The sequence below is a fragment of the Podarcis gaigeae genome (genome assembly GCF_964106915.1).
Source record: "Podarcis gaigeae genome assembly, chromosome: 10".
Classification (NCBI taxonomy): Eukaryota; Metazoa; Chordata; class Lepidosauria; order Squamata; family Lacertidae; genus Podarcis; species Podarcis gaigeae.
The window spans coordinates 32,496,936-32,523,778 of record NC_139686.1 but is presented as its reverse complement, the minus strand read 5'-3'; the positions used below and the strand labels follow the sequence as shown (position 1 = coordinate 32,523,778).

The following is a 26,843-nucleotide window of genomic DNA, read 5'->3' as shown; positions in this document are numbered from 1 at the left end:
GACATAGCCGGAATCATGCAGTTGGAAGCAGCGTCTGGGCAGAAATTGCTGAAATGTCTGGGCAAAACCGGATGTATGGCAACTGAAGTTGGAAGTCTCAATTTTTAAGGTGGATCTCCTTTAAAATAGCTCAAAAACTTCATTTTTGAAAAGAAAGGAAAAAAGCTTAACAACACTTGTGTCTAGATGTTCACTTTTTGAAAGATGGCAACCCTAATCTAGATTCTCACCACACAACTGCTGTTTACTAAACAAAAACCCAGTACACAAGTAGAAAAATACCATCTATTTGGGCCATCACTCCTGAACTGCTAGGAGAATCACCAGACTGCAGAAACAACTACTCTCCCTGAAATCGATGGCCTTTTAAACTGTGGGGGTGTTGTTTTTGTTTGTTAGAACGCTATATATTTTCGTGGTTTTTATATTGTTAAACCCCCCTGTGATCTTCAGATGAAGAGTGGTATAGAATTTTAATAAATAAATTAAACAGCATTTGCAAAAATGGTGTTCAAAGTTCCAGCTCTCTGCCCCACCCCACCCCATCCACACCATACATTTAAAGCACACAACTTTCCCCAAATAATCCTGGGAACTGTAGTTTGTTAAGGGTACTGTGGTTTGAAGCTCTGTGAGGGGTAAACTACAGTTCCCAGGATTATTTGCAAGAAGCCATGAGATTTTTAATGTATGGTATGTATGAAGGCTGAGTTTCTGCTTTAGGGGCAGTATGCTAATGAGGAAAGGCTTGGGGATTTTGGCCATGTACCCACCACTTGTTTGTTTCATTGTTTCATATGAAATACTGCATTTTATGTGCTCTCCCCCCACCCAACTGACCTCAATCTGAATTGAGAAAAAGAAGAACTTGGCTGTGTTTTAAGCTGGTAATGGGTAATGGGTAATGGGTGTAGCCAGGATTTTTGTAAGAGGGGCAGGACTTGGGGGGGGGCAGAACTGATGTGACTGGTCAGTTAGTTACCGTAAGTATTCCTATTGCTTTACTTATTCGGAGGGGGGGCTGCCCCTCCGTCCCCACCTTGGTTGCACAATACCTGAGCTATGAAGAGATTCTGGATGAATGGCGGAGAGCAGAGATATGGGGAGATAACGGGAAAATGAAACAGGTTGTGAGGAGGGTTGAACATTATGAAGGAGGGAGCAGGGAACCACAGAGTTGGAGGGACCTTGTAGGTCATCTAGACTTCCTTCTTGAAGCAGGAAATCTAGAGCTGAAGTAACTGGTTACAGATCTCTCACTGAAAACAGATCACTGCACATATTCTTGTTCCCGAGAAGTTAAGATCTTTCCAAAGCTTTCTGTATTCATCTGCTGTCTTTGCCATTTGGCCTCAGGCAACTTTTCATAGAAAAACAGTTTGGTACCTCCTGCCCTTGTTGAAATTACAGAGCAGCCACCGCCCCCAAGTGAAAATATCGGATGAAAAACAGTCCAGTAAGCCATCTTTCTAAAACGTTAAACTTATGCATTGGTGCCATTATAGACAGGATGATGTAAGTAAAGGCCAGAATTTAATTTGCTCAGTATAAGAAAATGATAGGTTGCAAATTATCCCAATAAATAATACACCCTTTTTGCTCACTGTGAAGTATTCCTCTCTAACTTAGACGTCATAGAGGCAATGAATTCCATTGTCATAAAGGAACACCATCTTGTACCCTGTATATCAGATCACCGAGTCCCACTCTGTTATCCACCTATCAAACAAAGTATGACAACGACACAATTCTTGTAAATCTGAAACATACGAGTATTTCACAGTCAGAGAAACAGAGAGATCAAGACTGCTAAAGTGAGTAGGAATTCCAGGAGGCCTATATGCATATGGGGTTTCAGAGGACAGAGCACTTTCAGTGCTTCCTAATAGTTAAGCTTGCAATCCAAACTTCAGCTGGTGAACTATGGGGTTTGATGGGGCAGTGGGGCCGCCGTCACCACATCCATGGCTGTGGTGGAAAGTGAAGGAGCAGGGAAATTGGCACAACAACTAGGGGTATTCATGGGCTGCTGCCATCGGGGATTCCACTGGTGGCACTTTTGTGGGTAGAGCAGGGAGCTCCATACTGGTAGAGTGATGCTGGTGTCACTGCACAGGCAGAGGTCAGCAGAGACCTGCAGTGCTGGGTGGAACAACACCTAGGTCCATCCAAATGACCTATTTGCCCCACCACCCCAGTGTACAGGAGGGCTGGATTGTAGTGTAAAGAGTGGGCATTAACAAGAACATCTAAAATCAAATGACCCAACATTGTTGTGAAAATCATTAAATTCCCTTCTTTCTTTCTTTCTTTCTTTCTTTCTTTCTTTCTTTCTTTTTTTGCTGTTGAATGGGATCTAGTGCATCCTATATAATCCCACAAAGACTCACCAAGCTACAACAAAACACAGAAGATCTCATTGTCATGCAGTGAAAGCGGCATCCTAAGCATGGCAAGTGTAGTTCATCCATCATGTTACACAGGCAGCTGCAGTCCTATTAAGCTACTACTAAATGTTAGGTGTGCCAGTTGCACCAGTATGACCTATGAAAACTGGAATGTCTTTAGTATTTTGTTTTCTATCCCAGCTTTAGGTCCAGCAGGATCCCCACAGCAGCTTGTATAGATTAAAGAAAAAATGCACTACAAGAACACTGTAACAGCTTCTACTGCCTCTAGCACATATGCCAATGCAGGAGTGTTTCTAGGTACTTAAAGGACTCAGGACACAAGGGCTATGATGCACATTTGCACATCCTGATTTTGAGGAATACACACCTCAAGGAAAAATAAATGGCCGGGTCTCATCAGCACTGTGCTTTGCAATGTACCCAGAACCCTGTAGGCAAAGTAATAAAGTGGGAAGGGGCCTGCTGCAAAAGTCCAGGGACCTAAGCCCTTGATTCGGTGATAGCAGTGCCCACCTTTTCCCCAAGACTGCAGGACTTTTTACGGTCCAAGGGCAGGGCAGGAGGAAGAAGACACAGCACTTTGTCCTCCTAGGAACTGCTGAGTGTCAGCAGTTGGATCTTCTGTTGCCTAGCTAGGCACCCTTCACTCTCTTTCCTCTTTAATACAGTTATAGCCAGGGTCCCAGAGTCTCTTAATGAATATTAAGTAATAAATGGTAGGTAAAGGTAAAGGAGACCCCTGACCGTTAAGTTCAGTCATGAACAACTCTGGGGTTGCAGTGCTCATCTCGCTTTACTGGCTGAGGGAGCCAGCATTTGTCCGTAGACAGCTTCCAGGTCATGTGGCCAGCATGACTAAGCCGCTTCTGGCAAACCAGAGCAGTGCACAGAAACACCGTTTACCTTCCCGCCAGAGTGGTACCTATTTATCTACTTGCACTTTGATGTGCTTTCGAATTGCTAGGTTGGAATGAGCAGGGGCCGAACAACGGGAGCTCACCCCGTCACGGGGATTCGAATCACTGACCTTCTGATCAGGAAGCCGTAGGCTCTGTGGTTAAGACCACAGTGCCACCCACATCCCTTCAATAAATGGTAGTATTTACATAACATTTAGGATATTGCAGGGGAAAAGACAGGCTGCAACAGTTCCCCTGAACTGTGCCAAACATGGAAATTCCAGGTTTTAGCTAAGCTAAACTAGTTTCTAACAATACATTGCATCCCACACCCACCCTGCCCCTCTCCCTTCACTTAAAAGCTATGCAACAGCTTCATGCGGCACTTCTATGCTGCGTTTAGAAAAGGTAGCTGTTCCATAGGCAGTACATAGGCGCAGCAATTGCTGGCCTACACCCTAAATCTTGAACTGCTGACAGAGCAGTTGATAGGGTTAGTTCAATAGAGTCTACTTCCTATAACATGTTTTCTATGACAACCGAAAAATAATGGCACGGTGTTAGTAAATAGGGAACAAACGCTGTCATTTAACTACCTAGAGTGAATGAATTGCAGCAAGTTAAACATAGCAATGTAAGAGTTGCCATAGTGAATCAGACTTGTGATCCATCTTAAGAAATGTCCTGGCTAACAAGAGGCATTCATTTTTCATTTTAAAAAATGAATGAAAACTCTTGAGCAGGTTGATACAGATAATCTTTCTAGAGTGCTAGATCTCATTCCAAGCTATAATATTAAGAATTGGCTTAATCCCTGCCCATATGAATTTCTGCTGTTTAAAAAAATTCAGCACTAGGTAGCATTCTGTGTTTTTGTGTGTGTGTGATCTGAATAAACTATACAGTTATGATGTTAAAAGGGGCATGAGACCAACCTCTGGCCACACACCAACTGCCCCACAGAGCTTATGATAATAATATTCTGTAGCTGGTAACAGTATTTGGTGGAATACTCTCCCAAGAGAGGTCAGATCAGCTCCCTTTTATCCACTGACAGGCTAAGACCTTCCTATTCAGAGAGGCCTTTGAAAACTAAGGTATGGTGCTGATCACTGGGCTGCTGTCAGGGCAAACTGTATTTTAATTGCTGGTTATAAATGTGTTCTGATATATTTTAATTATTGTTTTTAACTGGTTTGTTTTTATAACTTTGTATTTTATAAAGTTTTTTTTAACTGCAAGCAACCTTCAATCCCAACTTAGAAGAAAGGTGGTATATAAATACATTATTTTGATGATGATGGTGATGATGATGCAAACCCTACCATAATAATAATAATGTAATTAAGTAAATTAAAATCCAATCTACTTAGCCATGGTTATGGTTTTTCCCCACCTAGACCACAGGAAAGGCTTCTCCAGTCCAGTGGTGACCAAAATATTTTTAATACAACTCCCATCATCTATGATAACTGCTGGCTGGAGCTGATGGGAGTTGTGGTCCAAAATATATGACGGCCACAAATTGGGGGAGGCTCTCTTGGTGGGGAAATGGCAGAGGGAGAACTCCATTTGTGACCAAAAGGTCTAGTTTGAAGTCACCAAATGGTTTTACCCAGCAGAAAGCAAGGCTTTTTTTTTTACTTCTACCCCTGCAAAAACCTAGAGTGTCTGGAATATGAAGCCCCTGGACCAATTTATAACAATTTGACAGGTTTCTTTCCTATGGGCGCTTTTCTCATGTCTATAATTTTTAGACCAATTGCCCACAAAATATTGGGAAGAGTAAATGATTCCTTTTGCAGCCCACCAAAACTGTAAGAGCTACTATTGAGTAAAAACCCACAGCAATTATCCTTCTTAAATCTGGCAGGATTCATGCCCTCAGAATAAATGATTTTGCCTGCAAATTTCATCTAATGCCACACACAATTTTAAGTTATAGACAATTCCTTTTTAAAAAAAAAATCAAACTTTAAACTGAAGGGCTAGTGTGCCTGCAAATTCCTCTACTTCAGTCAAAAGGGGGGGGGGAGTTACACAGCTGTTCACCATCATCACCATAATGAATGGGAGAAAATGAAGCAGACTTGGACAGACTCCAGCCTAAACAAGCAGCCTACAAAGCACCTTGGATCAAGGTGGGCTGTTTCCCAAGCACTGGATCAGAGTCTCAACTGAATCTTATGGTCAGTGCACTATATAGATTATGAACACTGAGGAATCCTGAAGCTCATATTGAAACAGGGACATTTTCACAGATTTCTTGCTTTTTTTTTTTTAAGGAATAGGGAAACATGCAGAAAGCATTTTTGTTTTCCTTTTTTATGTTATGGGCTTAGGTTAGACGTGGCCAATTGTACTCAACAACTTCCTGTGAAACTATCTCAGGTTGGAGGTTATGCTTTAATAGTTTTGAAGTCGTCTGTTACATATGCCGCCGCCACCAAGTTTTCTGTCATATTTAATCTGACAGTTCAGGTGGTTTTTCTCTCTCCGTCATGATTCACTACACTGAATACTTCTTTCATTCATATGTTCATTTCCAATAAACACATAATGATTTTTGCTTGGAGGTGTTTGGCAAAGCCACAGGAGGTTTAGCTTTGCTGATCTAGGAAAGGCTGCAAGAGTTAATTCAATTCAGTGAATCTCGGTGTAAAGGTTCTCAGTCTGTGAATGAAACTCATTCCAAATAAGAACTTGGTGTGGCATATGCAGCTTTTTGTTTGAAAACATTTGCTATGAGCAAGGGGATGTGAGGAGCCCAGCTATTCAATGTCTTTGAGGGTAGGAGCTAAATTCATAGTTTCATAGTTCTGCATTTGGAGAGGAATTTAGACTATTCCTCACATTTGTGTCTCACACTTCATACAAAGAGTTCAAGGATTTACATTTTATCCTCACTTTAGCTGCATGAGGTACATATCAGGGATGGGTCATAGAGTTTACTGTATGTTTTTTGGGGGGGGTTAGCCCTTATTTGACTTATTTTATGTGAGTTCTTTTTTCATTTTTATATCTTATGTAAACTAGAGATTTATTTTTGTACTAAGTGGTATACACATTTTATAAATGAAGAGGGCTGAAAGTATAAGATCCTGGCACCGACTGGAATCTGAATTGGATGGAGCACCTGAGTTATGGCATAATGTAGGAAACCGGCCTAAAGCAATGCAGGAGAGTCATTCTAGGAGCAGAGTTGATCTCATAGCCAGAGCCAAGTAGTCCATCAAAAATGTTGGCTGGGACAGGTATATAGAGGAGGACCAAGTAGTTAAATAGACAATGAAGCTGAGAAGTTGAAAACAAAGCTGCCAAGGAGCTGAACCTGAGGTCTGACTTGTAGGCTTGGTCAAGGAGGAACTAACATGTTGTTAAGAGATGGTGAATCACTCCTGGAACCTGAGAGGACAATAGTGGCCCTTCTTTTCCACTATATAGCTTTAAGTGACTCATCACAAGCAACACCAGTACACAAACCAGGAGGCTCCAGTTACAAATCCAAAAAGATTTAACAGGAGGTTAGATGGAGTGAAAGTGAGATTCATGCCTGAATGGGGATCTGAAACCACATCTTCCATGTCCAACACTCTATAAACATGATATGCAAATTTTAAAGGAGATTATGAAGTTCACAGGTTCAAATTCCCTCAAACAATTTTGTCAGGAATACTTTAGTTAGAGTTAGAAGTACAGCCTTAAGGAAAGAAGTTTGCCTAGAATGCCTTTCTGAAACTAGAATTGTAAATAATATTTAAATTCTGTAATACAGATCAGATTCCAACTGTTGTATTTCATACCACAGAGCCACCAGGAATAAGAAGAATTTATTATTTCTATGTTGCATTTAAAAAATGCCTTGAGTTCTACAATGAAGGCTTCATCAGAGCATTGAAAACTAAATCAAAATTCCAGCAAGGAAGGAAGGATTTAAGTTTAGGCTTAAGCTTTGAAGTTGTTCCCAAGAAACAAATTATTATTGGATGGGAACCAACAAACCAATTATCTAGTTTGCTGCTCATGCTACTGAGGGCTGCTGCCTGCACCCAGAGGGATCTGACACAAAGGCCCTTACCTAACCAGGCTTGTATAAAGGAACAAAATATTACTTACCATTATTCTAAACACTTCAGTTTCCTGGCTATATGCCACCGTGCAGGGAAAGGGGAATCTCTGTGACTATGATGCTGACTGCTGCTGAGATTATATACCAAAAACACTTTATCAAAATGATTGGGTTGCTATGGAAGTAGGCAAACTTATCTGATAATTTCATATTAAAGTTTTGCTTTTGAATGATGCAAGATCAATTTATTCAGAAAGCCAAGAGCTAATCACTGCAGAAGGTTCACAACTCCTGTTTTGACAGTGAAATCAGAATTTCTGAGGTATATTTTTAAGGTTACCATATGTCTCTGCTTTCCCAAGATGCTTCCAATTTTCATATTGTCCCCCATTCTTCTGAAGCCTCTAAAATGTCTCTTTTTCATCTAATTATTTAAAACATCTGAGGTTTTAAATTTCTTTGGCTTTTTCTTCTTCAGCTGGTTCAAGGCCCTTTTACATTAACAAAAGCTACTAAGGAAGAACCTGAAAACAAGGGGACATGAGGCCCTGCTCAAGAGAGTCCAACTGAGGGGACCCACGGGTGTCAAAGGCACATTTATATTTACACTTCTCAGTGGCCATGCCCTCTTCAAGTAGCTCAGCACCTAATTTGCTTCTTTCTTCTCTTCTGTAAGCCAATTCAGAGATTTCGGCAGACATTCCCCAGAAGCAGGTGTAAATTTGAGTCTTTTTTTATTTTCTCAGGAGCCAAACAGGAGTAACAATGATTCCTCTTGTACCATCCTATGTGGTGTATTTATTTCTTCAGCACCAACTGACACCCTCAACTGCCCTCTGGTGCTTCCTACTCAAAGTGAATTCTTTGGTTGCCCCTGGCAACTCCCACAGCACAGACCTGGCTAGTAGTAGAATTTTAAATCTTAAGGGTGAATTTGGTTAACTAAATCAAAGAAATACCTTTGCTCCTCAGAACTCTGAGAAGTGGCATCCCTCAGGCTGTGAGGCTGGCAGCTGAAGAAGCATTGGGGAGACTGGGGGACTTATTTATACAACAGCACCTCCAATGGCTGACTCAGATAAGATCATATAGTTAGGTAGTTCAACTCTCAGCTGCTAAATCGTCCCCAGCTTTTATATTCAGTTCTCTGGCTGTGTTGAGATTACATGGCTGCTGGTAGCTCAAAAGCCATTACCTTTTTTATATAAAAGAACAAACATCTTGGCCTAATGAAACGGAGAGGTATATAGTTTAAAGTAGCTGTGGATGGGATCTGACACGGACTTCTTGTGGTGAGGGGGTGCTAAGAACAGCTTCATGAAGACAATATTCATTGGCCCTGAGGATGTGTTTACACCTAAATTTTCAAAACGGTAGCCATTTACTTCCACATTCATCCTTCTTTACAGTATGAAGAAGCCAAGGAGAAAATGGACGTAGTTAAATTGTGAATAGCAGGTCCTGTTTTGGGGATGGGTTTACAAAACCTGGGAATTAAAGCTTTGAGTATAACACAGAAATGTTGCATACAGCTAGCATGCCCTGACTTGGCCATCCTAGGTTCACTGCAGAATGTTTCCCAAGGATAGGACAGAATCCCATCAAGAGCCAGAGGCCTTGTTTGCTCTAGGAACCAAATTTTGCTTACCTGACCCATCCAGCTTTCTCTTCCCAGACTGAAATTTAAGTATTCGGTTTTCTTCTTATTTGCATTCACAAAGCTGTACAGACACAAAGTCTAGTGTTCAGTCATTGGCAATGCCATGTCACTATTCAACAGATACCCATGAAACTAACTTCCATATTGCATTTCCTATTATACTTGACATGCTGGCAACAAGAGAAAATAATATTTTTCCAGTAGCAAATTATTCCATATTGAGTACTGGAAAAATGTGATATACTAACAAAGGAGTGATACTTGTCTGGATTATCCTTGACAAATTAATAACTGTTACACAATAAATGTGTAGCAGAAACACAATCTGAAGAGGCCCGTAATTATAGCATCACAGAATTCTATGTGGCTGCACATTGACTTCAGATAAATACGAGTTTTCAGATAAAGGGGGGATCATCTTCTGTAAATAAGATCCTTCTCCTAAGTAATTAACTAAAACCATAACCAATTCCTGCAGTCCTTCTCCCTATGGCAACCTTCCAGTGCTGACTTGAGCTGGTAGGAGTTGTTGTGGAATATATATGGAAGGCAGCAGATTACAGAAAGCTGTTCAGTAGAATATTCTAACTATGTTGGACAGTTCCAGCTCCAATGAAACATTAAATATATTTGTTGCTTTCATCTGGCTGGAGGGATGTTGCATTCTCTTTGCTCCAAGAACCATTTCCTCTCTAGATAGCATGGATAATTATACCTGCTTCCACCCACAGTTTAACTAAAGTGGCATTTCTTAAACAGTTTATACAGAACAAAATTATTCAAAGGTACTTGGCATTCAGTAGTTCTCATTCTTCTTCAATACTAAGAATCTTGCAAAAGGCTATGGGGGGCAATTATTTTCAAAAGGCTATTTTGCGAACCTGGAAAACATAAGAGGGAGGATTTTTCTTCAGGCAACCTGATTCCCAATCAGTTGTTTGTCTGCAAGTAATGGAAATTTCACATTAAAATGTGGGTGATATCAGAGATGGCTCAAGACATTTGAGTGCCTGAGGCGGAAAAAATAAATTCCCCACCCCCAAGGTGGTAATGGTAGTAAAACAATAAACTAATTGACAATTTGTTGTCCTTAAATAGTACCCCAAAAGTTGCTGCCTGAGGTGGTTCTCCAAGTGGAGCTATGATAAAAACCAGAACAGGCCAAATCACATAAGGATTGTTGAAACAAAATGTGGCTCTAAACATCACAGCCAGTTATTAAACTGGCAATTGTCTAATTTAGAAAATAAGAAATGAGTTTCACTTTGATTTCTGCCAGCTAAAATCTAGATGGATGGGAAGTGGTTTGTTTCTATTTAGTTTTACCAGAGTCATTTTGCTAGAAAACCTGATCTCTAAGGTTGGGAAATACTTGTTCTGCATTGAAATGAAAGTGCCAGAATCCTACCCAACCCAAGACCCAGAAAGACATTTTAAATGGTATCCCAGAGCTATGGGAACAGCAATATACATCTCTCTTGACATTTAAAAAGCAATATAAAGCTCATGCACATATCCAGCCTCCTAACTCCCCCCACAATAAAATTAAGAGACTTAATTGAGCAGAGGGAAATCTTGTTTTAGAACTGGTGAAAGAATTTCACAACTAGTTTCTCATTTATATGTTGTTGTTGTTGTTTTAAAAAAAGCTTTAACAATATTAAGTAGGAAACAAGTCTGTGTTAGGGATGAAAAATGTGTCATACAGATCTATTCCTAATTAACATCTGGTGTAAGTTTACATGGAGACAGAATGGAAGAATAGGGTTGTGTGAACACTGCCATTTTGTCTGAGTACAGTACTTGAGTGTTCCTGCTTCAGGTCCTGCATTAGAAGGGAGCATTCAAGAGTTTAGTCAGTTTGTATTCCTGAAGTCCCAACTTTTTTTACATATCCAAAATCAGTCTTGATAGATGTACTTCCCATGGCACAGATCTTCTATCTGCCTTTCCTCCCCTCAGTTAGTACCGCTGAAGGGACATGGAGTCTGATTTCTATGCATCTTCACTCAAGACAGTCTTCGACATGGACACATCACATGCTTGTTTCTGCCCATGCCCTACATGGAGGGGGGATATGCACCACGTTATGTGTGAACAGGAGAACAAGTGGCTTGTAAAACAGTGATTGAATTGTCCCCCAAACCTCAGGCTTTTATATACATTATTTACACAATGAGTCCTATCTAACTGGCTGATTCTGCTTCCCTCCTGGAGCCTGACTGGTCTTTTCCTGCAGGCCAATCAGTTGTTGCATTCTAGGATCCTACCTGCCTATTGTTCTAGGATCCAAGCTTAGTACATAACAAAGTGTCAGTGTCCTTTTGGTCAGGGAAGCTGCCTATGTGACTTTTCTGAACATGAAACACAGCAAAGAACAAAAGAAAGCCAGTTCACACTCCAGTTTATACATTACAAAGTAAACACTTTTTTCTTACATGGAGATTAATCTCTGTGATGGAAAAGCTAGCATGAAGCAAATCATCAGAGCCCCCTGGCTAAAGTATAAAGACAGGAGCAGCATGGCTATTGCCTGGGCTGAATCTGTTACGGGACTAAATAAAGGACTTCATCCTCTAGGGTCTGCCAGCCTTTCACCAGGACTAAATTCACTCTTTTAATAAAAAGATAATGTTATCTCATGGGAAACAGACTCCCTCCTGCCTCTTCCTTTGCTCTTAAGGAGCCAGCTAGCTCCCAGTCTCCCTCTGCAAGACAGTTACATCGTAATGAGGCGGGCTGGTTTCTCAAGGATAATGAATGCAAAAACAAGCAGTGATGGAAATGCCAAGCCAGGGTCCATCACTCATTCCTGAGCTCTGGAATCCATTAGGAAGTGCACCAGGGAAATGGAGACCCAAGCAGCATGTGAATAGGGCCAGGGTTGCAGGCTGGGAATGATTAGGAATGCAGGACAATCAAAGGTAACGTTTATTTCACTCTCAAAAAGCACACCCTTTGTCTCCCAGTAAGGAGAATCAAAATGCCCCCCTTCTCTCCCCAGAGTCTTTGTGCTTCTGATCTGTGGCATTAATAGAGTTCAAGCATGGGGACAGTCAGTTCATTACCAAGGTTGATTCATGCATTTTGGAGACATTTTGTGTCTAATATTTTTTCCTCCCCAAAGAGCTTTATGTTTGGCAGCTCTTACTTTTTTTCACACATTTCACCTCCTTCCTTTCTAACAGAGGAAAAGGGGAGGGGGAGAAGAACCATCTATGCAATTTTCTTCAGTCATTCTTTAATGCAAATAACTCAATTCATACTTAGACATGGTTATTACACAGCCCCATTCAGCCGGGCAGAATTGGCTTCCCAAAGCTACTTTCGCCGTTTTGCTTCTATAAATGATTGTTCATTTCCCCTTTAAATGATTTGTACGCTGTTGCTGTATTCCTCTACTTGTTCATTTAGGAAACAAATGTCTCTACGCCAGAGAGGGTATCTTGTGGGTTCAAATCTCTGCAAAGGTTAATTCAAAGAGCTTCATCCCTTGCATCAGTGAAAGCATCAATGAACGCAGGAAGCCCTCATCCCATTTAATCAAAGGACTAGAAATGGGCAAATTGTTCTTGAGTACACACTCCTGATTCAAGGCAGATCTCTCCACAGATTAACCTACACAATAATGTTGGTGCAGTGCTGGGGTGTTAGATTTAGATGAGGGAAGCCTAGGTTCAGATTTATGGGAAGGCATGATGCCCACTGGATGCCTGACCCGAGCTAAGAACCAGAAAGAGATACAGAAATAATATTTTGCATAAAGCCAATTCCTGGGTTGCACCCCATGATTGCCTGACCAAGAAATAGAATTGAGGCAAAGTTATGAAGATCAAGAGATAGGTGGGCATCAGGGTAGTGAAGGGGCTGAAAACAAGGCCTATGTGGAAATAGTGAAAGACCTGCCTATGTTTAGCCTGAAGAAGGTAAAATTTAGAGAAGACACAATAGCCATCTTCAAATATCTGAATTGCTCTCATGCCAAAGATGAAGCATCAGGCTTGCTCTCAGTTGTTCCATAGAGCAGGATGAGTCCCAATGGAGAGTGGTAGGAATGCAGATTTCATCTAAGCATTAGGAGAAACTTTCTAATGGTAAGAGCTATTCGGTGGAGGAGCAGGCTGCCCCAAGAGATGATGGGTTTTCCTTGGCTTGAGGTACTTCAAGCAGAGGCTCAGTTGCCATGTGTCAGGAGTGTTGTAGTTGCATTTTGCATTGAAGATCCTGCACTGAGCAGGTGGCTGGACAACATGTCCTTCAAGGTCCCTTCCAACTCTATGATTCTTTGTGTATAGGTGCTGACTTGGTCTTCAAAGGTTCCCACTGAGCTCCAGGAGACAAGTACAGCAAAGAGGTATGAAATCTGCTTTCTAGCCCCAACCTTTCCCACCACCACCAGATTTGGGGATCACCACAGGCAGTGGTCTGTTTCCCTCCACATAATAAAGGTTCCTTTGAGGCTGCTATACTTTCCTATGGGAACAGATTGGAAACATCTGCATTGGAAACAAAATTATCCCCTCACCCTTGTCACGTGGTGCAGACTTCAATGATAGGGATTTCATAGGTGTTGAGGTACAATATACACATTGTTGAGCATTGACTCATTGCAGCTTTGTGTTCCTGAAAAATACAGGGCCTCTGTGAACATCCACCCGCTCACACCTATCATGACAGACATTTTGCTAGCAGTAAATCCAGATCGCTGTGCCACAGGCAAAGAAGAATGAACCTGGAATCTACAGGGCGGATGGCTTCAGGTGATTTAAATAAGTAAGCCAAGCTGTATCCTTCTGTGGAAGAAAAATATTGCCATGCTTAGGAGCAGTAGTTACACAATCAACACAGAGCTAATTCCTCTCATGTCATATCAGTGGTGTAACTAATACTTCCTTCGCACCTATTGCCAGCACAGTAAGACAAACAGCACACACAGTATTCAAACACATAATCAGATAGCACAGATGGCATAAACGATCCTTCTCAGTCATGGTATATAGAATTTGGTAGAAACATTTCCCCAAACCACAGTTATTTAAAAGCTCAAGCTATCCAAATATACTTTGTGTCCCTTGTGAAGCCTCATATAAATGAAAACTCATATAAAATGTACTCTTGGTTTAATTCTCTCAAGGCCATTCAAATAAATGAAAATATATGCCTCTTTTAAAATCCACATATGGATGCATATTCGTCAGAATCATGTTTCAAAGGTTATTTGGGTTTTTTTAAAAAAAAACCTGTTGGGTTTGAAGAATCATGGATCAAATTCCAGCTCATTTTAAAATAAAATCTAATAAAAAACTTGAAAACAGCAATGCCAGCTTGCTGGGTAGCCTAGGGCATCATGACCTCTCAACCTAATTTCTCTCAAGATTACCATGGATGCACCATGATGCAACCAAATCAAATTCAGCAGGGACTTCTGTGTGTGAACTGTTGTGTGTGATTCATTGTGATTACAGATCAGATTTATTCCTTAAAATGGCCTTTCACATTTGTGTATGTATGTACAGTATGTATGTATGTATGTATGTATGTATGTATGTATCTGTTTTCAGTGATGCAGCTGCTGGGGCTAGGATTGAGGTCCAGGGCTTCACAGCATGTTTTAGAGTTGGCATTAAGGGAGAGCAGGGCTTTCATGTTTTTAACAGCTGCATGACAGGCAGAAAATCAAAGGCTAAGCCTCTTCTAGTACTGTATATGGAAATGCTATTACTGGTATGGGGAAAGCTTCACCTGTTGACATTCTGTCTTTCAGATATCTTGTTAATTGTGTGTGGCCCTTGATTTATTGTAGAGCCCTTCATTATTACCTGCAAAAGATGTTTACTTATGACAAAAAGTTTATGTGGATATGTGTCTTCTGTGAGTGGGTTGTGTTTTAATTGTTGTTAGCCATTCTAGTGCCTTAGGGTGAAGGCCAGGTGGTTGTTGTTGTTAATTCAGATATAGAAAACCTTTGGTGTGCCAGATGTTTCTGAACTACAAGTCGCATCAGCTCCTGCAAGCATGGCCAACAGCCAAGGATGATGGCAGTTATAATTCAGCAAAATCTAGAGGGGCAAAGGTTCTCCACACCTGCACTAAGCCATTATTATTATTTCTGTGCACAAGGGTCAGTCTGCAGTATGAAAAGAAAGGTTCCCAAGAACCAGGCATGTGTGCTCGAGATTTGGCCTATTCATGTGTCAGATATCTATCCACTGGTCACAATTAAAAGCAAAGAAAGCTGGTATCCACCAAAACGGGATGTAGAAATCAGCAGAAGCAACTTAGGTTTTGTTTGCAAGTAACACCAAGCTATGGTTTATTAAATGGAGCCACAGTAAAACAGGAACTGCCCTGTTCCAGTAATGCAGGTATCAGACCTGACTTGGCTAAGGAGCTGTGCTCTCAACCATCTACTTTCGTACTCCAGCCCAACTGATACACAGAGCTGCGATTGCAGAGATAGCGGCACATGCTGACATAGCTAGTGTAGCATCCTGTACAAGGCAAATGGGACAAATCCATCATGCTGCAGTAGCTACACTCCCATTATAACAACTTATTATACTACAGGGATGGCCAGCCTTTCAAGACAGGAGCTTCTGTACCTTCACCGTTGTGTAGGAGAGAGAATCTCAGCAGGTGCAGCTTTGTCATTTCACAGCACAACAGAAGTCTGAAAAGGTACACCTGCTACGATTCTCTCCACCTGACATCTGAAAGGTACAGGAGTTTTTATGTTGCAAAGGCTGTACAACCTGCTATGCTACTGTAGATACATGCAGTTACACTGACAAGGCTGCCTCCACAGGGATATGTAAACAAGTCCTCTCCAATCCTGCCCTTGTCCCAATCCTGGCCAAATGTCTTCACACCCTTCTCTGCAACATGATAGCAACATATGCCATCACTACACTGCTTCATTGTCATCACCACCATCCCTCAAAATACAAGGCACCTAACATTTTCTAAGTGCTCTGCATATATTTAAATATAAGTTAGTCCCTGCCTACAAATTCACAATCTAATAGACACAAAGCAAAGGGGAAAAGGAAAGGGGAAGGGAAACAATGGTGTCAACTCTTCATTCCTTTAGTTTTTCATTTAGCATGTCCATATTCTTAGTTTAAGTAGGGTTGCCATATTTCAAAAAGTCAAAGTCCAAGCACAAAAGTTGTTGAACCTTTTTTCTTTTTCTTTCTTTCTCTCTCTCTCTCTCTCTCTCTCTCTCTCTTTTGCAAAATCACAAAAATAAGTTTTTGAGCAATTTTTTTAGGAGAGAAATTGCCAAAATCTATACTTCCAGGACACTCCAGCGTTTTTTGACCAGACACTGCTTCTGACGACCAAATCCCAGCTATCTCTAGGAAATTCTGGACGTATTGCAGCCGTAAGGAAGTGCCTACTTGCATGGAAAGCACTGCAATTGTCATTTCTTGCTGAATCTTATGTTACATATGATTTTAGTGCAGGAGGGGGTTCATTATTTCCTTTTGCTTGTATCCCCTTTTCCCATAAGGTGGGTGATGAATGGGGCCCAACTGGTCTCCCTACTATATTATCTTTCCGGGAGGCATGGAGGTGAGCGTTCCAGTGGCCCTGGGTGTCTTGGTTAGTGACAGGGCCTGGAGCATGCATCCTTTTAATTTTGCAGTCTGCAGTGTTCTGAGGTATGTGTAAACGATATTGTGTAAATATTAGAGTAATCAAGGTACACAGATATGGGATAGTACTTTATTGGCCTGAATATAAGCCTCACCTTTTTCCAAATTCCGACCATGAAAAGTTAAAGTGCGGCTTAAATTTGCAACCTTACAAAAATTGGCTTTTACAATATCACTGCTGAAACAGATATACAGTAAAATGGGTGTGAGTGCCTATGGAATTTTAAGGGAGCGGCTTATATTTGGGTGTGGCTTATATTTGGGCCAATACGGTATGTATCTGCTAGATGTGTAGGTAAGTATATTAGGTGAAGTAGGATTAGTGTTCCTTTGGAAAGAGGAGAAACAGTACTTGGAAAGTTGGAAGTGAACGGTGATTGGATGTGAGAGAGGGTGTTTGGTTTGTTATGGCAGGGTTAGTGAGATAGAGTGGGGTCAGCATTGTTGCTAGTCATGGTTTGGGCATAAATGGTGAGGGAGGATTTAACTTAGGTATATTTGGAAGGGTAGACTAGATAGGAGTCTTTATATGAACCAAGGTAAAATCCAAGAAAGCGTACAACTGAAACCTTATGCTTCTGTGCGCTGAATTACCATCAAAGCTTTTATTACTTCTGTTATCAATTAAACTGTTGCAGCATACGCACAGGCCTCTTGACTGGCTACCCTAGAGGTGGGGTCATTCAGATACTTGGTATCTGTGATGGCAGCGAAAATAAAGAGAGTTGAGAATACCTAGCAGAAACCCAGCTCAGGGCTTAGTGAGAGACAGGAGGTGGTGCAGGGAAATTGAGGTAGGTCAGATGCTTGGGCCAGAGAACCACATAGCTGAGGAGAAGTGGTGCAACACAGTCCTTGAGCATCAGGAAGTTTGGGCAGAATGTTCTTTCTTGCGGAGAGGGGCAAAGCAAAGACCCTCCAGCTCCTTCTCTGACTGAAGGATGCCAGGTTAGCCTCACCCTTGCTGTTATGTTTGTGCAGCCTCCTGATGACCCTAGCACACCTGGCTGGTGACAGAAAGTACCATGTGCCTTCCTTCGGCTCTTTAGTCCCAGGTAACATCCAGCAACTATAGCTGCTGATAATGCAGGAGCACAGCATCCCAGCCAGTGTGCTGCAACACCAGCACAACGGTACAAAGTGTGATGTCACACCAACACCATGCATATCAACTTGTTTGGCAGAGCTATGTCTCATAGGTCTCAACTACAGAACCATGAATAAAAGCATCCATTTCCTTTGTACAAGCCAAACAATCTCATGTGTGAAAAAATAAATGTCATGGCAATGGGAAGAAACATAAAATGCAATTGAAACCGGCTTGGAAATTATTTTGTTCAGCTTTTGTGATGATGCAGAGAAAAGATTGCAACTGATGCCCCAAAGAGGCCAAACTCTGGTCAGCTACCTCAGAACAAAAAGGCAATTTAATAGCTCCCAGTTATTATATATTTGCAGTTATTATATATTATACATACTTCCTTCACCATATCCAAATTGCTGCTAAGTAAAGGTAGAGTATAGAAAATAGTACTGCAAACAACCCATTTTCAGAGAGCAATAAAAGTGCGTTTTAACATTTATTTTGCAGGCTTCACTGTAATTTGCGCTAGAATACTTTTTATCCTGTAATGAGATATAATTTCAGTGGCCTGGCAGCCTTTTCTTTAGAGAACTATCCCTCAAGTGAACTCCTTAATTGGTTTTAGTCTACAATCCTATCCCCTAAGAGTAAGTTTCCACTGAACATAGTGGAACTTACTTCTGAGTAAACATGCCTGGGACAGCATTGTAAATTCTTTCTACCACCTCATTGTTGTCTCCCACTGTAGGACCCACTGAAGTGAGTGGGGCTTATTGTAACGAGTGCTTTGGTGACGGGAACGCAGATAAATCTTGTAACAGTATACTTAGAGAATAGAGAGTTGGTCCCAGCTGATCCAGACTATGAGGCACACTCCCTATTAATTCACCCAGATATGCACATGCACATATCTACACACACACCCCTTCACATATTTTTATGCATGCAGGTTGTTTTGGTCAGCCGATAGTACAGCCTCTGCTACAAGCAGTGCTGTTCCTATTATTTAACATTTATACAGTTCCAGCAATGTTCCAGGCACCATAAACCACCACCACTCAAATGTTAATGATTCACAAGTTCTCTGTAAAGCATCATACCAAGCCAACTTGGGGTAAATCCAAGTTAATTGAATATTGTTATTTTACCTCTTGATTCAGCTATTCAAGCATAATTTGGTTTGACTTTTTATGACTCACACGTTGCCTTAAAAGAAGAATCAGAAAATGGCCAAATTCAAAGCCTGTGCCATGTCATCTTGGCTGTAGGACGTGCCGACTCCTCTTTATGGAGTCAGTTTTGGACCTTTACATTTTAGCTGCCTTCACTGAAATTAAGTAGTCCCCAAGTCCACATTTAAGTACAGTTGACTTTAATTTTGTTCTCAGTGTTAAGAAATCTGCCAGATAGTTTGGTTGAAGGATTACCCAGCTTTGAACTTTGCTTCATAGCAAAAGACAACAACAGAAAAACCCCCAATTTTGGAGGACCACCAATAAAATAAAGCAGCAGAAGAAGAAAGTGAAGAAATGTAGAAGTTCCAGGGCATGGCAAGAGGAGTTTAGGCTGATAGGCAGAATCAAGGTAGAGTCTGATTCAGAGGACAGCAGGTGCCACCTCTACAGTGGCCCCACAAGGTCATGGTAGACTCTGCTCCGAGTGCTTGAACTAGCACTGTCGTACCTACACATGAGCAATTAATACTGAGGCCTAATATGAATAGTAGAATGCTTGATATCTGGTGGGCGGGGCTTGTGGGTTATGCTCCGGAATCAGCCCCCCCTTCAGTGTGTGTTCAGTTAAGAATGTCAGTTAAGAGGGACCAACTGCCTCTTCTTGCCTCTTGCCCCAGACTTGCCTCATGTTTTTGTATTTAGTTTCTCTCATTATGTTATTTTTTACAGTTTTCTCTCAGTTTATTATTAAAGCTTGTTTACATTTCTTTGAGTCACTTATTTTTCTCAAAGAAAAAGAAACTCTGCTGAAGAATGGTGGAATATTCTAAACTTGGGTGAGTGAGGGGGTATTCCCAGTTTGCCAGGAGGATTGGTTTTGTTAATCACCCCCCCCCCACCTCCACAACATACTTAACAGAAGTATTGGCTGGGCGCCTAGATTCAAAACACGGGGCCTCCAGTGGGAAAGAGTTAAAAACACTCTCAGAGTTAACTGGCAGCATAGCATGTAATAAAACAAACCCTTCTGCACATCCGGTCTCCTTACAGCTCTTGCCCCTTTCTCTCTACCCCTCTGGCAATGAACAGACCACACACTTTTAAGTAAGTTTAAAATATTTACTTACTAAATCCAAATATCTGGTCAATGCGCTAATCCACGCAGCAGCAAGGAGATCACAGGGTGCAAAATGCAGCACATAGTTTCAAACATGCAGTCTGAACTTGGATCCTGTTCAGACACAACTGGCCTAGTGGATTACATGGCAAGAAGAGAGAGAGTGTGAGGAACAGGAAGAGAAGAAGATTCATTTTCTGCCTCACAAAGAAGAGAGGATGTGCCCTAGCTGAGTATAGGAACAGAGTTCTATGGTCTTAACCCCTTCATGCATTAACTAGCACTTATGCATAGTTATGTTTGTCTGCAGTTTCCCAGTTTTTTTTAATGCCTAAGCTAGCTCTTGGGCCAGAGAAAGGTGGGATGTAAATGTAAACTAAATAAGTAAATAGATTGTACGATAGGCAGTAACTTAATCCATGCATGTTCAAAGAAGAACTTGCATAATGTGCAGCATCAAGTCCACAATGAACCGCTACTCAGAATTATATCATCTGCCTTGCTTGAGGAAGACCCTAGGTTGAACCACCAATATTTCCAGGGGCTACAATACTGGGTCTGACTCAGTATAAGGTAACAAAGATACCAAGTCACAGGGACCCAATTAAAACTCATATTGATATAAACATATTCAAAAGATACAAGCTGCAGCCACTGTGTATTCAACAATCCAATTCCCCAAACAATACAGCACATGCAAACAATAAAACAATTCTCCAAACAATACAGAACAAGATCTCCAGGACTGAGCTTCCCTTTGTACTTCTTCAGGCACCAACTGGAGAATATGCATGGAAGGCAGCTATTAAATCTTTATTGTCTCAATTTTTCTTTGCAGATTTTTCTTCCTTGGACAGAAGTATCATTGCTATAAATCCTAAAATGATATTATTGAAAATCACCTATTGAACAATATTAGACTGCACAATATGAGGCCACAGTCGATAATAGGATTAAAATACCTCTTGAAATTCTCTTACATATTCCTGCGTCTAAGCACAGCCAAGAAGGATGGAACTTCAAGCACTGGAATATACAAAATTATCAATATGAAAATTTTAGTTTTCTAAGAGAACATACTATCTTATTTTTAAAAATCTTCTGAATTCAAATCCAAACCTGTGGTACAGGAATAAGGAGCTTTCCATTCATAGAAGAAGGATGAATATACTGAGTAAAGTTTGACTGAGGTCTTACATAGGAACAGAGTTGAAACAGCTGTGATTCTAACATGTGGCTCCTCCGCACCAATGAATTACAGGCTCTAATGCGTAACAATAATAATCCCTTTTTTTTCAGAATCACCGTGGCTGAACCCTTATTGCTGGTTTAATAACTGTAAGTTGTTGGCCAAGGAATCCAAAACAGTCTTTTCATGCCAACATAAATATGCCATCTTTTGGAATACTTTTGTTCTATTTTCTGTATGTCTCTTAACACCACTCTTTCAAAGGCAGCTATACTGGGATTAGTAATATTTGGAAGATATCTAAACTGGTATGTAGTGCTCTATGTTATATCACTGAACACTTGTTTAAGCTTGAGTAATCAAATTAAAGTTTCAAAAGATCAGTCCTCATATTCAAGGCATTGTATCCTGGCATTGGTACCTATGCTGCCTGGAAGTGCCTTAAATAAACCACCACATAAAAATAAGTTATGTCCTTAAGGAATACTACTCTGCCACTTTACTTCCTCCATAATTTTAAATGGATATGTCATCCTACAGGCAGAGCAGAGGGTAAGGGATACAGTCACTGTCATAATTATGGAATGGGGCAAGCAGCTTCCGCTTTATAGTGGTGACTAGATGCAAGTAAAGAGAAGGCTCATTCCAACCATATCTTTGTTTTGAAGAAAAAGGCTGGTTCAGTTTTTCTCATCCCTTTGTGACAAACTTCACCTGAGTTCTACCCAAAATAAGAGTTTCTCTTACTTATGTGTACTCAGATGTTTCAAGTGTATACCTAACATTTTGAAAGAAACAAATACAAATACACTTGCAAATATGCATTTCACACAGGTACGACTCTCTCTCGAGTGACAAACCTGGCTCTGCTTCTGCACTGTGTGCAAAATGGGCTCCAGTCCCTTCTGCTTTCTGCTCAAGCTTCCTCTGGCTGCATCCACCCTTGAGTATGCCCATGCTGGGCCAAGCATTATTCCAAATATGTAACCAGTGTGGCCTGGGGTGCCACATCCCATGTGCAACCAATAGTACCATCTCCCGCCACCCAGGAAACACCCCAAAAGGGGGTGCTGTCTCCTGGATGACAGCACAGGCCCTCAAAAACTCCTCTCCTAAAGCAGATTTTTGCCTGAGAGGTTCCACAAGCTGTGATTTCAAGCAAGCCAATTTGCGTTCATTCTCCATGCAACATCCACCAGTTCTTCTGAATTGCTTTAGAGCCGTGGAGAAAAGGAAATGCTCAAGAAATAATTATATGCTAAGAACTCCTTGCCCAAGTGCTTTCTACTTTTTTCACTGCCCCCTCTCCACTTTCTCTCCTCCTCCCCCTTCTCCTTCTCCTTCTTAGTTTCCTTTTCATCTTCCTCTTTTATGTATTATTAGCTTTGGAATGATCTTTACTGAGGAAAACTTGAATCTGAAGGAAGGGTCTAATTGCACTACCTCTGAGGACTAATTAAGCCATCTGTGACTGACAGCCTTTCGAGCTTCCTTGTTTTGTGGTAGATAGAGCTGCAATGCCAGCTGTCCTAACTCCCCCCGCCCCCTTTCTGCAAAGCAAGAAAGGAAAAGGAAGGGCACAATTAATAGTTTGTCATTTTTGTTAGCACATTTCTTTAAGAAAATATCATCAATTGGCCTCCCTAGCTGAGACAGTTTGACATCTGTCGTCTTTTCATCTTTTCCAAATGGGCTGCAACAGGAGGTGCTGCCCGAGTTTGACACTCGGAGACCCTCTTCAGCCACGTAAAATATGGCCAAATTATTTCCTTGAAACAAAGAGCAGAATATACTGTGTTGAACATTGTTGCCCTGCATAAATTAAAATTAATGTCTTTTTCCAGGTTGGATGCTCCTCCTCTCTCATAGGCCAGAATGCACATCATTCAGCAGACGACATTCTCCATCCAATATATCATCTGGACTGGATAACAACTTGGAAGAGCATCCTGTGAAGGCTAACATGCAGTTGAGGCATGGCCAGGTCCTCTAGATAAGACCATACGGGCAGCAGTGGAGTGTTTTAAGGCAAGGAAGGTTTCCAAATTAAGCTCAATGAGAACTGTGGAAACAGCTCCTCTGTGCGCAGTATTTAAAATGGAAGATTATTATAGCCCAAAGCAGACAAGGACCCTGTTTTCCTGCATACCTGCACAATGAACAATCTCCCGTGCTCCTTTCTGCCTTTCTTTGTACAGTCCTGCTGCAGCTGTTGCCTTCCTCTTTTCTTTATCCCTTGTAATTTGCACAGGGGGTTGCTTCTGTAGCCAATTTATTTGTAAAGTTTCCTTCTGCAAGGGGAAAACACCGGTGGTTAAAAAATAGGAATGAAAATTATAGAACTGCTTTCCAGAATGACTTTTACCTTTTTTATTTTTATTTGCAGGATTTGTTTTAAACGGATTCAAGCTGATAGGAGGGGGTGGCATTTCTTCACCTCCAAACTCTGCCTTTGACCCAGCTGAGCAGGGGTGCAATTTAGGTGGGCCAGGGGCAGCCTCCCTCCCCTGCATTTCAGGCCACCTGTGATTATGCCTCAAGAGCATCTGTAAAGCCAGCCAACTCAGGCTGTTCCCAGGCGTGTCTTCAAATAGGAGTAGATGCAAATCTTTCAGGTGCAAGGCGAACGCTCCTTTCCTTCCCTATCTAGTGAATGATACATCATGTGCGCGCACACACAGATCCCCACTCCCCGCATATAAGAGGTGAGCAGCCTATTAGTTGTCATTTTCTGAGCACCTTTTCTGCTCAAACATCAGCTGGGTACCTTTTACCGGTACATGTTTTTCTGCATACTATTCTATGGTTGAGAAACAACTCTGAGAAGGAAGCACTGTGGCTTCCTCAGGGGTGGTGGAAGGGGGTGCGGTGGGGGTGGGTCACCCCGGGTGTCACCACTGAGGGGGGTGACAAAATGCCTGGCAGCATGCACTGCGGGGCCTGCAGCATGCCCAAGCCACATGTCTCTCCTGCCCCAAATGGTCTGCCCGCCGCCTCCCCCTCAGCTGTAGGGTGGCTGAGTAGGAGGAGGCAGGCAGACTCCTTGGAGGCCCTGCGGAGCATCCTGCCCCGGTTCGCCCCGTCCCATGGGCGGTTGGCCCTGCCCTTGGGCGCAGGGCACATGCACCACCCCAGGCGCCTGATCAGCTTGCTCCGCCGCTGGGCTTCCTCACTGGCACCCAGGGCCACCTGGGTGGTGCTGTGCAGATCTGGCTCTGCTGAATGCCTGAAGTAGAGGCTTTCCTGGAAGTTGATCCAGGAGAGAAGATGGCAGGTGCACCCAGCATGTGGTGAGTGCACTTACACAGCAGGCAAGTAGACAGGAAATGAAAGCAACAGAAGACAACCTAAACAACAACAAACATTGCAAGAATATACAGTTAAATGTGAAAATGCTACTTTAATGCAAAGCTACTAATAAATATAGCCTAGTATTGGTTCATTTTTCTTTCCCTCTCAGCCTCCTGACTCTCACCCAAGATCCAGGGGGGATGTCAAAAACATTTGCAACACTTATACTTGGTGGCATGTGCTGCCTCTTACCTGTGTGGGGTGCTCAGCCCTCCTAGCAACCCCCATTTGTTGGAGAGGTGTTGTATGTTCATGTCTGCAGTCCCTTGCTGTTTGGGTTCTAGCCAGAGAAGTGTTGGCAATGTAATCAAGTTCTTATCTGTGTTGTGAGGCCAGGCTATTTTGTGCAAGGCGCTCTTTCTCCATAGCTTTCCATGCCCAAAGTTTCCCCCTTGTGAGCTCTGAGTATGTATGACATGAGATCAGAAAGATGCCATGTATTCTGTTGTCTGAGTTATGGTCTCTCTATAGGGTTCATATACTGGTGGCGCTGTGGGTGCCGAGTTACACCATATCCATGTTACAACATGGCAGGCAAACTGTTGACGCAGTGACGGCTAGTTTTTATTTAATTTCCACCTTCCCATTGAAGCCAATGGAAGAGGAATTTCCACTATACCAAGTCTGCTACTAATAGAAAGTGGTACTGTCAACAGGGACATGGTTGTTGGTATGGGATCTGTTTTAAGTGCCAGACACATCTCACCCATGACTCCACTCCATTTCAGCCATTCCACTAGCAAATCTGAATCTCAATGAAACTGTTGCTGCACCGTCATATCTCATATAGCCTGGCTTTCATCAAATGCTATAGCTCCTCAGCCAGCAAATCTCCTAACCTCCCTGAACCTTGACATCTTGCCCACGCAGGCTATGTACACATTTAATGGCTTACAGTGCAGCTACATTGTTCTTTTTCTCAATAAGGAACAAAGCTGGTTTAGTGGGAATATGCATCAAAATGCAGACTCCCATAAGAAACTACAGGATAGATATGGATTGTGGCTAAGGTTGTGCATACACTGCTTGTGGCTAAGGTTGTGCATACACTGCTTCCCAAACCAGCAGTGGAAGCACACAGGATATAGCAAATGGGAGTATATATAGAGGTTTGAATTGTCAGCTAGCTGCCATATATACTGTATTTTTTCGTGTACAAGACTAGGTTTTTTCCTTAAAAAATAATGTCCAAAATTTTGGGGGTATCTTATAAACGGATAGATCTCCCCCCATTTTCTTAAATCAGAGTCCCCCAAAATAGGAGGTGTCTAGGGATGTCTTATAGACGGAAAAATATGGTACCTACAGTGGCGTAGCGTGGGTTGTCAGCACCCGGGGCAAGGCAAGTAATTTGCACCCCCTAACCCGTGGATTTGCGCCCCCTAACCCTAACCCCCAGATGTTGCATCCGGTGCGGCCGGCCCCCCCTGCACCCCCCACGCTACGCCACTGGGTACCTAGAATGTTTCATTTCAAATCTAGATGTAGAAAATATGGCATGCCTGATTGTGAGAAAATAATACATGTCTCAAGCTTCTCCCTTATTTCTTTACAACATTCAAAAATGTATGCTTGCTTTAAATTAATTTCTCTACAATTTTCAACAGGATTAACTAACTCCTTTATTTTTAAACAAAAAACATTAAACAAGTCTATCCATGTTTAATTTTTAAAGCCTCCTATTTAAAAAATGTTACCTGTTTTCTGTTGTTGTTGTTGTTGTGAGGAGTACAAAATCTTCCAAGTGGACCCCAAGAACGGACCTTGCTGAACCACGACATCTTCCCAGACTGATTTTTTTTTAGCTGTTGTACACATTGAGCAACATTTCATTTTTAACCAACATTTTGAAAATATGGGTGTCTTGATTCTCTTTTCTATTACATCTGTAAGCAGTATTGCTTCACAAATTGTGACCTATTTAAGGGTTCCTAAAGTGAATTCTACCCCCTATGGCTACAAAATTTGATATTCAAACATTAAGGCCAGCGAACAATCTTTTGTGGGAGCTTGTTTCTGTGAGACAGAGAGAGAGAGAGCACTGATCCAGTTTGAATGAGTATGCAGTCACTAGTTTCTGCAATAAGTTCACCAAGCATCTAGGTCACCAGCACACCTGTCAACGGTTGTGTACAAAAACAGTTAACGCAGCCCATGACAAGCTTGTAGCAATCTGGGCATATGATGAATCTATTCATAAGAGCAAAAATTTGGCATAGACTCAAACAGG

General features: G+C 41.8%; 1 protein-coding gene and 1 long non-coding RNA gene across 8 annotated transcripts in view; one reads left to right on the top strand and one right to left on the bottom strand.

Annotated features, from left to right (window-relative positions):
• Positions 1-20,344, bottom strand: part of GRIN2B (glutamate ionotropic receptor NMDA type subunit 2B) — a 287,257-nt gene extending 266,913 nt beyond the window's left edge. For 3 of the 7 annotated variants that reach the window (XM_083698538.1, XM_083698545.1, XM_083698544.1), the window contains exons 1-5: positions 20,084-20,344; positions 10,960-11,099; positions 9,028-9,100; positions 7,427-7,510; positions 1,605-1,719 (exon numbers count right to left, since the gene is read on the bottom strand). The gene's annotated coding sequence lies outside the window, so the exon portion shown is untranslated. Of the gene's footprint in view, positions 1-1,604; positions 1,720-7,426; positions 7,511-9,027; positions 9,101-10,959; positions 11,100-18,929; positions 18,977-20,083 lie in introns of those variants that run through there. The other 4 variants (XM_083698541.1, XM_083698543.1, XM_083698542.1 and 1 more) reach the window with 4 other exon arrangements.
• LOC310825390 lies at positions 19,597-23,617 on the top strand. The gene is made up of 2 exons (XR_014555256.1): positions 19,597-19,792; positions 23,107-23,617. It is a non-coding gene; the product is annotated as an uncharacterized lncRNA (long non-coding RNA).
• The last annotated feature ends 3,226 nt before the right edge of the window (positions 23,618-26,843 follow it).